Source organism: Ailuropoda melanoleuca, chromosome 1 (assembly GCF_002007445.2).
Source record: "Ailuropoda melanoleuca isolate Jingjing chromosome 1, ASM200744v2, whole genome shotgun sequence".
Lineage (NCBI taxonomy): Eukaryota > Metazoa > Chordata > Mammalia > Carnivora > Ursidae > Ailuropoda > Ailuropoda melanoleuca.
Window position 1 is genome coordinate 38,033,407 of NC_048218.1, and position 12,317 is coordinate 38,045,723.

General features: G+C 36.7%; 1 pseudogene; it reads left to right on the top strand.

Annotated features, from left to right (window-relative positions):
• The first annotated feature begins 618 nt into the window (after window positions 1-618).
• LOC109490012 overlaps window positions 619-12,317 on the top strand; it is a 53,815-nt pseudogene continuing 42,116 nt past the window's right edge.

A 12,317-nucleotide genomic window follows, 5' to 3' on the forward strand; every position in this document is an offset into this window, starting at 1 on the left:
AACTGAAATATGAAATGAAAATTTCATTGAATGTATTTAGAGGAAATGAAAAAACTGGAGAAGTATAAAGGGCCTGTTCTTCAAAGGGAAGTGGGTTATAGCAAGTTTTCTGCAAGAATGCCAGTCTATTCAAAAGCAATAAAATGCCTCTGCCCAGAAGGATCTAAAACAAAGACTCTGATATTAATATATAGCCCCACCATCAGCTTTTGATCAAATGAGCATGACATAATCTAGCTAGAGCTATCTTCCCCTCATTTAAAAAAGGGGGAAAAAAAAACCCAGTTTGAAAACAAGAGCTACAATAGCAAACAAAGCCACAAAGATTAAAGAAGCCAAAGAAAGCTATTCATAAATTGAACCCATGTAATTTTTAGAGTTTTAAGGATCTTTGAGCTTCACTTAGTCCAAACCTCTTATTTAACAGTTGGAAAAAAAAATGATTTGCTAATGATTATTCAGCTTCAGATATATGCGTGGAACCCAGAGCTTCTGACTGCCAGTCTACTTTGACAGGATACCTTTCAAAACTTACAATAAATTAAATAAAAACTGAGTTGAACTGTTTTGTCCCTCTCTGCCCACCATAGGAAAACTCAGACGGAGAAGGTCACAGATATGGCGGTTGTTAGGATGGGAAAGCTGACGACCATACCTGCAGGTCTGATATGTGCAGCTATAACTGCATGCGACTAATAAAACCCGAGCAGCTCCCCATATATACTGCACCACCTCTGCTGTCTAAGTATGTTGAGAAGCAGCCTGCATTTACAAACGGGCTTTGCATCCATCCACACTACAACTGGTCATTACATTGGCTGGTGCAAGGGTGTTTATGTGTTTGAAAAAAGTGGGATAATGGATACAGTACAATCTGGAAAAGGTTCTAGGATTAACAAAATGGCTTATCCACTGGGACTGGCCACTGTAGGAGCAACTGTTTGCTACCCAGTTCAGTCAGTAATAATTGCAAAGGTAACTGGGAAAAAGGCATATACTACAAGCCAGCAAATTTAGGAAGCAGTTAAATCACTGCAGACAAAAATCAGCAAGAGTCATTTCCTAAATCTAAAGAAAAAGCTAAGCTAGGAAATTCTGCTGAAATAGAAATACCTGTAAAAACAACGGACAGCCTGAAATACTCAGTACCCTTGCCAATAGAACTCAGCTCTGAAACAAAGACAAAATCAGAATCCCCCTCGGGTGCTACCTAGTTTATGCCTGACCCCAAGCCCATGGATCACAGCCAGTCCCATCCAGAATATGTGGAGTGTACAGCACTAGAAGCTGAAATAGTCTGTGTGGAGAACAACAAGATGTGTGAAGTTGAAAATAATGATGAAAAAAATCATGTAAAGGGTAACTGTGACACAAAGGGTATAACTTTTTAAGTGAAGTTTTTTCCCCTCACATCTTCTAACGTAATGTACACTTTGACCAATCATATAAGGGATTAAAATACAAACTGAATTTAATCCAAACAATTTTAAATGACTGATGAAGAGGCAGAAGTAGAAGTATTGGGATGCATTTAATGATTTTAAGGGTGTTTATAAAAAAAATAGAGTAAATATATGACCACTGATGAAATATGTGTATATATTTATACATATACATATTTGCTTTAGCCTTTTCAAATTAATGTAAGCTAAATTAGAATGGTGTGTAGAAGGATGTGTTCCCCCCTTTTTTTCATTCCCCAGAGCTTGAATAAAATATCCATATTTTGTGACAAAAAAAATTAAATAAGAACTATTTTTTGCCTCGATGTGATATTAATGTATTTTCATAGGATTGTGGGGAAAATAGCTAAACATACCGTCAATTTGACTTATTTCAAACTTAAAACAAAAAACAGTAAACTTCCTAGTCTAGAATCAATTCTACCAACTGAGCATTCTAGCAAGACAAAGCAATTTAGTATAATAACAGGAAGAGATTTCCTCTAAATGCTTCATTATTCTTTCAAAGGTACTAAAGAACATTCCTAAAACCACAGAGCATGAGACACCCACAGATAACTGAGGAGTCATCCTATCATCTGCAATATATTTTGTTGACAACCAAAGTGAAACAAAAATATATATGAAATATCCTTTCTATTTAGAAATATTTTTATTCTTATAAAAAGATGTGAGGGTTACTATAGACAAATTCATTACATTTCAAAATATAAGCTTTAGATGGAATATAAGGATCTTATTTTAAAAGTAAAGCTATATTCTACAACATATAGAAATATTTAATGCACTGTCATAATAGGACTTATTTAAATCTGAAGTTACCATATTCTGCTTGAAAATAATTGAATTCATGCTTTAAATATGTGCTTATTGTTTACAGAGATAGACAAATCCATAGCCAGAAAAGCTAGATTTAAGTTCTACATGTTGTTATGAACTTTAACAACTTAAATCTCTATAACATCTGGTTTCTTCTGCCAAAAGGAAATAACTTCAGGGGCACTGTTAAGTTTAAATAAAGTTTATATATAGAAGTTTGTTAAAAAATATATATATACACGTAAATGCTTGGTTTTTAATATACATTTTTGTTTATATTATCTATAAAGTAAGGAGATTANTCTTCAGGGGCACTGTTAAGTTTAAATAAAGTTTATATATAGAAGTTTGTTAAAAAAATATATATACACGTAAATGCTTGGTTTTTAATATACATTTTTGTTTATATTATCTATAAAGTAAGGAGATTAGTGTAGTTGTTGAGACTGTTAATAAAGAGGTTTTATTAATGTACAGGAATAAGAGTCAAACTATTATATTACCATATTATTGAAAAACAGTTGTTGCCACGTTTCCATAAACAAATTCAGTGATTAGGACTACCGACACAAAAAGAAAAGAGCACGGTTTAAATATCACAACATACTTCAAGTGTATTTACTCAATTTTACCTACAAGGACTTGATTCATGCTTTATTCATCAAGTCTTACATTTGTTCAAGCACCATGTATTTGGCAGTTTAAAGTTTCGTGTGGCTATACGGGCAATTAGATGTGAACCAACTGTAACTTTCACATATCGCAAGAGGGAATGGAAATTGGTTCAGCCACTCTGGTAAACTACCTACAAGTATCTACCCAAATTAAGCACATGTCTTCCTATGACCCAACACATTCCACTACTAAGTATATATCCCAGAGAAATGAGGGCACAATTTCACCAAAATTTAAAAAAAAAAAAAGTCTTCATAGGAACTCAGGTCATAAGAGCCCAAAACTAGAAACACATCTAAATGTTCATCATAAGAATAAATGAGGTAAATCAGTTGCATTTCTATACACGCATAACAAGACTGAAGAAAAAGAAATTAGGGAATCCATCCCATTTACAATAGCACCAAAAACCATACGTTACCTTGGAATTAACTTAACCAGAGACGTAAAGGACCTATATTCTAGAAACTATAGATCACTTTTGAAAGATATTGAGGAAGACATAAAAAGATGGAAAAATATTCCATGCTCATGGATTGGAAGAATTAACATAGTTAAAATGTCCATACTACCCAGAGCAATCTACACTTTCAATGCTATCCCGATCAAAATACCGAGGACATTTTTCAAAGAACTGGAACAAATAGTCCTTAAATTTGTATGGAAACAGAAAAGGCCCAGAATCTCCAAGGAACTGTTGAAAAGGAAAAACAAAGCTGGGGGCATCACAATGCCGGATTTCGAGCTGTACTACAAAGCTGTGATCACAAAGACAGCATGGTACTGGCACAAAAACAGACACATGGACCAATGGAACAGAATAGAGAACCCAGAAATGGACCCTCGGCTCTTTGGGCAACTAATCTTTGATAAAGCAGGAAAAAACATCCGGTGGAAAAAAGACAGTCTCTTCAATAAATGGTGCTGGGAAAATTGGACAGCTACATGCAAAAGAATGAAACTTGACCACTCTCTCACACCATACACAAAAATAAACTCCAAATGGATGAAAGACCTCAATGTGAGACAGGAATCCATCAAAATTCTAGAGGAGAACATAGGCAACAACTTCTATGACATCGGCCAGAGCAACCTTTTTCACGACACATCTCCAAAGGCAAGAGAAATAAAAGATAAAATGAACTTATGGGACTTTATCAGGATAAAGAGCTTCTGCACAGCCAAGGAAACAGTCAAAAAAACTAAGAGACAGCCCACGGAATGGGAGAATATATTTGCAAAGGACACCACAGATAAAGGACTGGTATCCAAGATCTACAAAGAACTTCTCAAACTCAATACACGAGAAACAAATAAACAAATCATAAAATGGGCAGAAGATATGAACAGACACTTTTCCAATGAAGACATACAAATGGCTAACAGACACATGAAAAAATGTTCAAAATCATTAGCCATCAGGGAAATTCAAATCAAAACCACACTGAGATACCACCTTACGCCAGTTAGAATGGCAAAGATAGACAAGGCAAGAAACAACAATTGTTGGAGAGGATGTGGAGAAAGGGGATCCCTCCTACATTGTTGGTGGGAATGCAAGTTGGTACAGCCACTCTGGAAAACAGTGTGGAGGTCCCTTAAAAAGTTAAAAATTGAACTACCCTATGACCCAGCCATTGCACTACTGGGTGTTTACCCCAAAGATACAGACGTAGTAAAGAGAAGGGCCATATGCACCCCAATGTTCATAGCTGCATTGTCCACAATAGCCAAATCATGGAAGGAGCCGAGATGCCCTTCAACAGATGACTGGATTAAGAAGCTGTGGTCCATATATACAATGGAATATTACTCAGCTATCAGAAAGAACGAATTCTCAACATTTGCTGCAACATGGACGGCACTGGAGGAGATAATGCTAAGTGAAATAAGTCAAGCAGAGAAAGACAATTATCATATGGTTTCTCTCATCTATGGAACATAAGAACTAGGATGAACAGTAGGGGAAGAAAGGGATAAAGAAAGGGGGGTAATCAGAAGGGGGAATGAAACATGAGAGACTATGGACTATGAGAAGCAAACTGAAGACCTCAGAGGGGAGGGGGGTGGGGGATTGGGATAGACTGGTGATGGGTAGTAAGGAGGGCACGTATTGCATGGTGCACTGGGTGTTATACACAACTAATGAAGCATCGAACTTTACATCGGAATCCGGGGATGTACTGTACGGTGACTAACATAATATAAAAAAAAAAAAAAGAATAAATGAGGTTATGCACTAAAGTCCTACACTGCAACAGAAGAGCCAAGTGTGGATACATCTTACATTAAGCAAGAGAAACCAGTCACTGTAGCATCCATACTCCTTCATTCTACTTATAGGAAACACTAAAAAAAAAGGGGGGTGGGGCACCTGGGTGGCTCAGTCCGTCAAGTGTCTGACTTGATTTCAACTCAGATTATGGTCTCAGGGTTGTGCGATCGAGCCCCAGGCCAGCTGCACTACTTGAGATTTCTCTCTTCCTCTGCCCACCCCCACTTGCATGCACATACACACACACACTTTCTAAAACAAATTCTTAAAAAAAAAAAAGTTTAAAAAAAGGAAAAACTCCTTGGTTATTGGAGTCAAGATCATTACTGCAAGTGGGATGATAGTGTGTAAGAAAACTAAGACATGTGTCACTGGTTTTGACCGTGGGCAGCAGACAGAAGCCAGAGCATTCTTGAAGCGTTAGTGAAGGCTGGAAAGAGCGAGATTTTTATTGGAAATGTAGTGGTAGAACAATTAGCAAAATGCTGGCCTGAAATAGAGGCTGTAGAAAGTGGTTGCCTTGGCAGAGGTAGGGAGAAATTGGGAAGGGATAGGGAAAGCTTTCCAGGAATAAGAAACACACTACACCTTTGTAGAGCTAGAATGACTTTGGTGTAAATGTTTGTTAAAATGGTACATTTATGAGCTGTAATTTTAGTTGCAGATAAATTGAAACTTGATTTTAAAAAGAGAAAAAGAAATTTATCAGAGAATACATTTTAAAAGATTTTTAAAAATTAGTCCCTAATACATAATACTGGTATGTGTTACAGTTTAAAAGTTGTGAAAAAATAGAGCCCTTAGAGACTTACCATATGTTATGGTTTTCAAATAGCATGAGGCTGGCAACAGCTCTAGTTTACAAAAATCTTACTGGGGTTTCTCAATGCTGCACAACCAACTTCTATTCTAGTAGAATGCTAAGAAAGCTCAGGTGTATGTCTGCGACACACATATCAATCATGTTAACAAAACTCAAAACTTTAGTCAAAATTAGTGCTTTGTTTTGCTTTAAGTTTGAGCCATTGAGTTAGAACTGTTGAGCTTTTTATATAGAATAAAAAGACTGATGCATTGAAAACATCTAAAGAAAAACCTTCAGTGTCAGAATGGAGCGGATTGACAATTAGCTAGTTTTGGGCAGGGAAATTAACATAATTGAAAGCCACATTAAACTTGGGAACATTTTCATACACATTTGTGTGAGCACTACTTTTCATGCAGATAAATGGCCAATCATCCTACATTAATGGGGCCCATAAACTTGAATGGATTCTCATCTTTTAGTGATTATTCTGTGATCAAAACAGACACCCCCAGGTATCACTAATATCGACATTTTTGTTATGTATTTTTAAACAACAGACATTCGAACATGCCTAAATAGTGTTCTTTCCACCCCTTGAGGGTGGAATTGTGTCCCCCTCCCCAAATTTATACATTGAAGTCCTAATCCCTAATACCTCAAAATGTGACTGTATATGGAGATAATTACCCCTTTTAAAGACAAATTCAACTGAGATCATTAGGGTGGGCCTTAACCCAATCCAACTGGTGTCCTCTTAAGACATTAGGACCCAAACCTGTGCATGTACAGAGAGAAGACCATGCAAAGACATATGGAGAAAGTGGCCATCTACAAGCCAAAGAGAAGAAACCATCTCCGCCAACAACTTGACCTCACATTTCTAGATAAATTTGTTAAACCCCCCCTCCCACAGTCGGTGGTCCTTTGTTATGGCAGCCCTAGAAAACTAATCCATAATCACATTACAGAGGAATGCATTTGGAAGCAAAGGACTTTTTTAAACGTGTTTTTTCATTTGTTGTGTAATCTGAGATGATCCACATCAATGTGATTCAAATGGGAAAGGGAGGATTAAACCAGCAGGACTTCCCATGCTGTGATGTCAAGACCAAGGCCCCAGCAACATTCACTTTCTATAGGCAAACTCAGTTCCACTCATTGAACAACATTTGAATTTCCCTCATGTGTCTTCCTCAGTTTTTTTAAATTTTGTTGGAAGCTCGTTAAGTACTCTCAAGTCTTCTACTCTTTTAATCCAAGAATGTTAATCTAAGAATGTTGGCACCAGATGTTAGAATACTGGTAGAATTTAGAAACAGACAAAAAAGTAGCGAGAGGAACATTAGACCCAGAAATCAGACTCACTAGTTCTGCTTGAGGTGATCTGGTTGCCTGAGGTTGGACAATTTGCTTGTTTGGGGTAGTAATTCTTTTTATCAGAGATCCCCCAAACATGGCTTCAATTAGAATTTTCTGGAGAACGTTTTAAAAACAAGTGTCTGGGACCTCCTCCTGTACCTGGCTCTCAAATGTCTGGATATTAGAATCATCTGGAAGAATATTCTTTTTTGGGGGAAGACTTTAAAAATTGCGATAGCTCTACTCCATCCTCCAAAGACTCTGATTTTAACTGGTTTAATAGAGTTGAAATGCAGCCTTGGCCTTGGGATTTTTTTTTTCTTTTAAAGATTTTACTTATTTATTTGACACAGAGAGACAGCCAGCGAGAGAGGGAACACAGGCAGGGGGAGTGGGAGAAGAACCAGGCTCCCAATGGAGGAACCCGATGTGGGGCTCGATCCCAGAACTCCAGGATCACGCCCTGAGCCGAAGGCAGACACTTAACCACTGAGCCACCCAGGTGCCCCTGGCCTTGGGATTTTTAAAAGTTCCCCACTTCAGAGATGTTATCCACTGCCCTGGACAGTGTGATTCAGTTATTCTGGGGAAGAGCCTGGACATTAGTACTTCTTACTTCACCAAGGAATTCCAATGCAGTTTAATTGCCTGGGCGATAACTAGGCATAACCATCTGATGCAAAGGTAAAATAAGGCTCATGTCCCGTCTAACAATTATGACTTTTTGTGATATATGTGGTACTATTAAAAAGAATATAGAGGCACCTAGGAGGCTCAGTCAGCTAATTGTCTAGCTCTTGATTTCGGCTCAGGTCATGATCTTAGAGTCACAGAGCTAAGCCTGGAGCCTAGAGACTGCTTAAGATTCTCCCTCTGTTTGCTCCTCCCGCACAGGTCCCCTTCCCCCACCGTTCAAAAAAAAAATGTTCTTTAAACTGTCTTATGTTTAAGCAAGTTTACTTACTCATAGGCTTATTAACTACCTGTGTAATTAGCATGAAGTTTTGTTTGAGTCAAATACCTTTCAAGAGTCTTCCGAGTGTGCCTAAACCAGGAGAGAGGATCTGTATGAAAATGGGCTACCATCCCAATCCCAGCTGTCTGATGGATGTAATTATTTCAGGAAAGAACACGTGCAAATATGAAGGCACAAAACATAATTGCTTCTATGATAGTAATTTAGTTTCCTGGGGTAAAGACTCAAACCAGCATCTCCCATTAGTCTAACAACAATTACGTAGTTTTTCCTTTCATCCATTTCTTTCAGGCTTTTCTTATATCTGAAGTTTCTAAAGGGTATTTGAGTGATTTAACATTAACCACCCACACACTGTATTTACCACTATTATTAGCACAGCGGATAATCTTTACAACTTAGTGAAGCTCCAAGAAGCATTATTACTGATTTTTTGAAGTGCCTCTAAATCATTTGCCATTCCTTCTGATTTATCCTAGGCAGAATTATTTTCAAGTGACCTTTTAGTGTCATATTCCTTAAGTTTAAAAATGACTACAACTAGTGATGTGATGTAAATGCATCTTGAACTTTGAAGTGCTACATTTCAGTTTACATAAATTCAGGTTAGAAGACATGCAATGACAAAGGGAAATATAGTGGCATAAGGGGGGGAATAAAAGGTAGGCTTTTAGGTCCCCCAAACAACTACATCAGTATCTGAAGGGAATTAGGTAGAAGGGGAGGGGTTTGTTTTCTAACCATTAGTGAGAAAATTTGTCTTTGATTCAAAGAACAGATAAAGTAGAAGTCATATACAACCTGTATAAAAGTGAATTCATTTTTAGTCTGTATTAATAGAAGTGTCCAGAATCAAGGAAATAATCATTCTGCTCATTAGTTACTAAATCAAGCTTCTAGTATTAAGTTCTGAAAACCACTTCCTTGTGTTAGTAAACATGCATCATTGTATTAAATAGTAACCAAACACACCTTATCCAGCAGGAAGTAACCAACCATACCACATGTGGAGAAATTAAAAGTGGAAAGAGAATTACACTGTGTGATCAAAATGCCATAAAAAGACCTGCATGTAATTAGCAGAAGACATACTGTGAAGTAAAAATTTTTTTAAAGGTTTCAAAGAGTCTGCCTTTGAGAATTCAATGAGGTCCCAATCATTGATCACAAGTTATTTATGCTTAGGCTGAAAAACACCTGGCAGGGAAACTGGGAAGGATTTATTCAGAGATAGTTAGGCTGGTGACACACTTCTGCAATTCAACACGTGATAAAATAACAATTGTGTTTTCAAATTAAGGGGTTAAATTCTGACAGTTTTTTCCATTGAGGACTTTGAAAGTTGCCCCTGACCAAGTGATTTGAGAAAGGCATCATTTTAATACCAAAGCTTCCATTAGTATCAAGCAGTGTTGCTTAATCTAGTTCTTAATTTAAAAAATAATAAAAATTTAAAAAAAACACCTCATTTCAAAGGCAATGAACTTCTCCTAAATTTGACAATATTAAAGTGAAAAAATTCAGTCCGTTATTACATGTTTTATAAAACAATGTGGAAACAGACTTTTCACATACCAATCTATTAGATTTCAGCACCTTTAAGTATGCAGATTGGAATCCCTATTTTGTCCAAATCTCCAGATGGAGGAAAATTAAAATACAGATTCCTAAGACCAATTCCTCTTTCACTTTGAAAAATCATGACTTTGCTAGAAGTTCCTGGTGTTCTCTATACTGATAGCAATGGTCTTATTATTATTCTTTCTTCTATGGGGAGATGTTACACTGCACTCATCTCTGGAGGAACTCTTCAATCTTCCTGTGCCAATCTCCATGTCTGGGGGAGAAACATCAGAAGAAACCAAAACAGCCTATTCTCATCTTGCCTTTCTCAAATCATTTTTTCTCTGGAATTTCCTGACATATTTAGACACACTGAATGGAGAATAAAAGTTGGGACAAATTTCCCCTTAGGACCACAGCATAGGCAGATTAGGGGGAAAATGAAGAAACACAAAAGAAAATATTTAAAATAATATGTCTATCCTCATTCCCACTTAGTCACTGCTTAACATTTAAAGGACTTAAAAATAATGACTGAAATTTTAATAAGCACCAGTATTTTACTAAATGAAGTATAATCCAATCTTGCATACCAAATTTCAAAATATAGAGTTCAATAGAACTGCTAGGAAAATAGTTCCATTAAATTTGGTAATTTATGATATTAGAGAATCTCAAAGTGGAAGAGAACAAATCCATTATATACTACATATTTCAGAAAGGAATAAGCAACTCACCCAATATGTATGTACAGCCTATATGTATAGCTGCTGAGATGAAGGCTTCTTAAGGTCACACAGCAACACTGATATAAACTGCGTTTGAGTGTCTAACACTTGGAAGTGAGTTAGGCATTCTCTGGCTTAACCTTTTAGAATGTGACAGAAGTTCTGTATATTGATTTCAAGAACGTGACCAATTTATGAGCATTTTTATGTATGTGATAATTTGCTTTTCAAGGACCAGCCCTGCCTAACCATTCCTACAACACCCTTTTCACACCCCCATGTCTCTGTGTTACCCTCTCTGCCTCCCTTTTCCCACTCACAAACACTGCTGCCACAATAATTTTTCTAAAATATTATGCCATTGCCCTAAGGACAAGGGGAAAACAGATTAGTACAAAATGAAGAACTGATTTTGATAAATCTGACTTCATTTCTATCCATATATTTCTACTATTTTCAACCTGCGCTCTAACCAAACAAATTGCTTCTATTCTTTGAAGTAAATTTTCATATCAATCCCTCTGTCCAAAATGTCCTTTTAAATGTCTTTGTCCAGGGAATTCTTCTTTCAAGTTATAGAATAGCTTAAATATCTCTAATCTCCTCATTCTCATTCTCATTCCCAAGGGGCAAGAAAATTCAACTCCCAATTTCTATTCTTACAGCACTTTTTCCATGTCTCTAATGACTTATATTTTATCATAGGACATTGCATCTTATTTCCAACTGATGGTATTTTTTAGGATATCACCACTCTAACTCCACCCATTCCCATAACCCCAGCAGTATTATCCCCTGTGCCTTTTCATTTCCATGGTTTAGCTGAGTACCTAATACATACTGGCTATTAAATAAACGTTGACATAGATCCAATTTATTTTTATACTCATAAGGCCATGAGTGGCAGAATTTCCATATTTTTGTTAAATTGTCATAAAATGTTAAAATAATCTCAAAGGGCCTTTTCAATTCTATCTAACTTTATATTTTATGTAAATAAAGGACCAGAAAAGTTCAACTAACTCAGCAAATATTTATTGCCTATGTACTATATACCAAGGCCTATTCTTCGTGCCATAGAGAGAGGATTTATTTAAAAGTATTAATTGGGGGCGCCTGGTGGCACAGCGGTTAAGCGTCTGCCTTCAGCTCAGGGCGTGATCCTGGCGTTATGGGATCAAGCCCCACATCAGGCTCCTCTGTTATGAGCCTGCTTCTTCCTCTCCCACTCCCCCTGCTTGTGTTCCCTCTCTCACTGGCTGTCTCTATCTCTGTCAAATAAATAAATAAAATCTTAAAAAAAATTAAAAAATTAAAAAATAATAAAAGTATTAATTGTATTTGCACAGCTTATATTCTGGGAAGGAAACAGACAAGTAAAAGCTCAGGATATTATTTGATAGTGATAATTGTTATAAGATAATGTAAATAATCCACTCAAGTTCATACTAGTGGCAGGGCTGAACTTGAGCTGTGGTCTCTTGTGTCTCAGTCTAGTATCGCATTATTTAACCACTACATTCCTACCTCCAAAACAAGTACTATTCTTACAGAGCTAAAGTGATTCATCAGGGTTGCCATTGAGCAGCAGTCTGTATAGGTGAAGGTAAACTGTAAGTTGCTATAACATAGCCCGAAAGTACAATGGCTT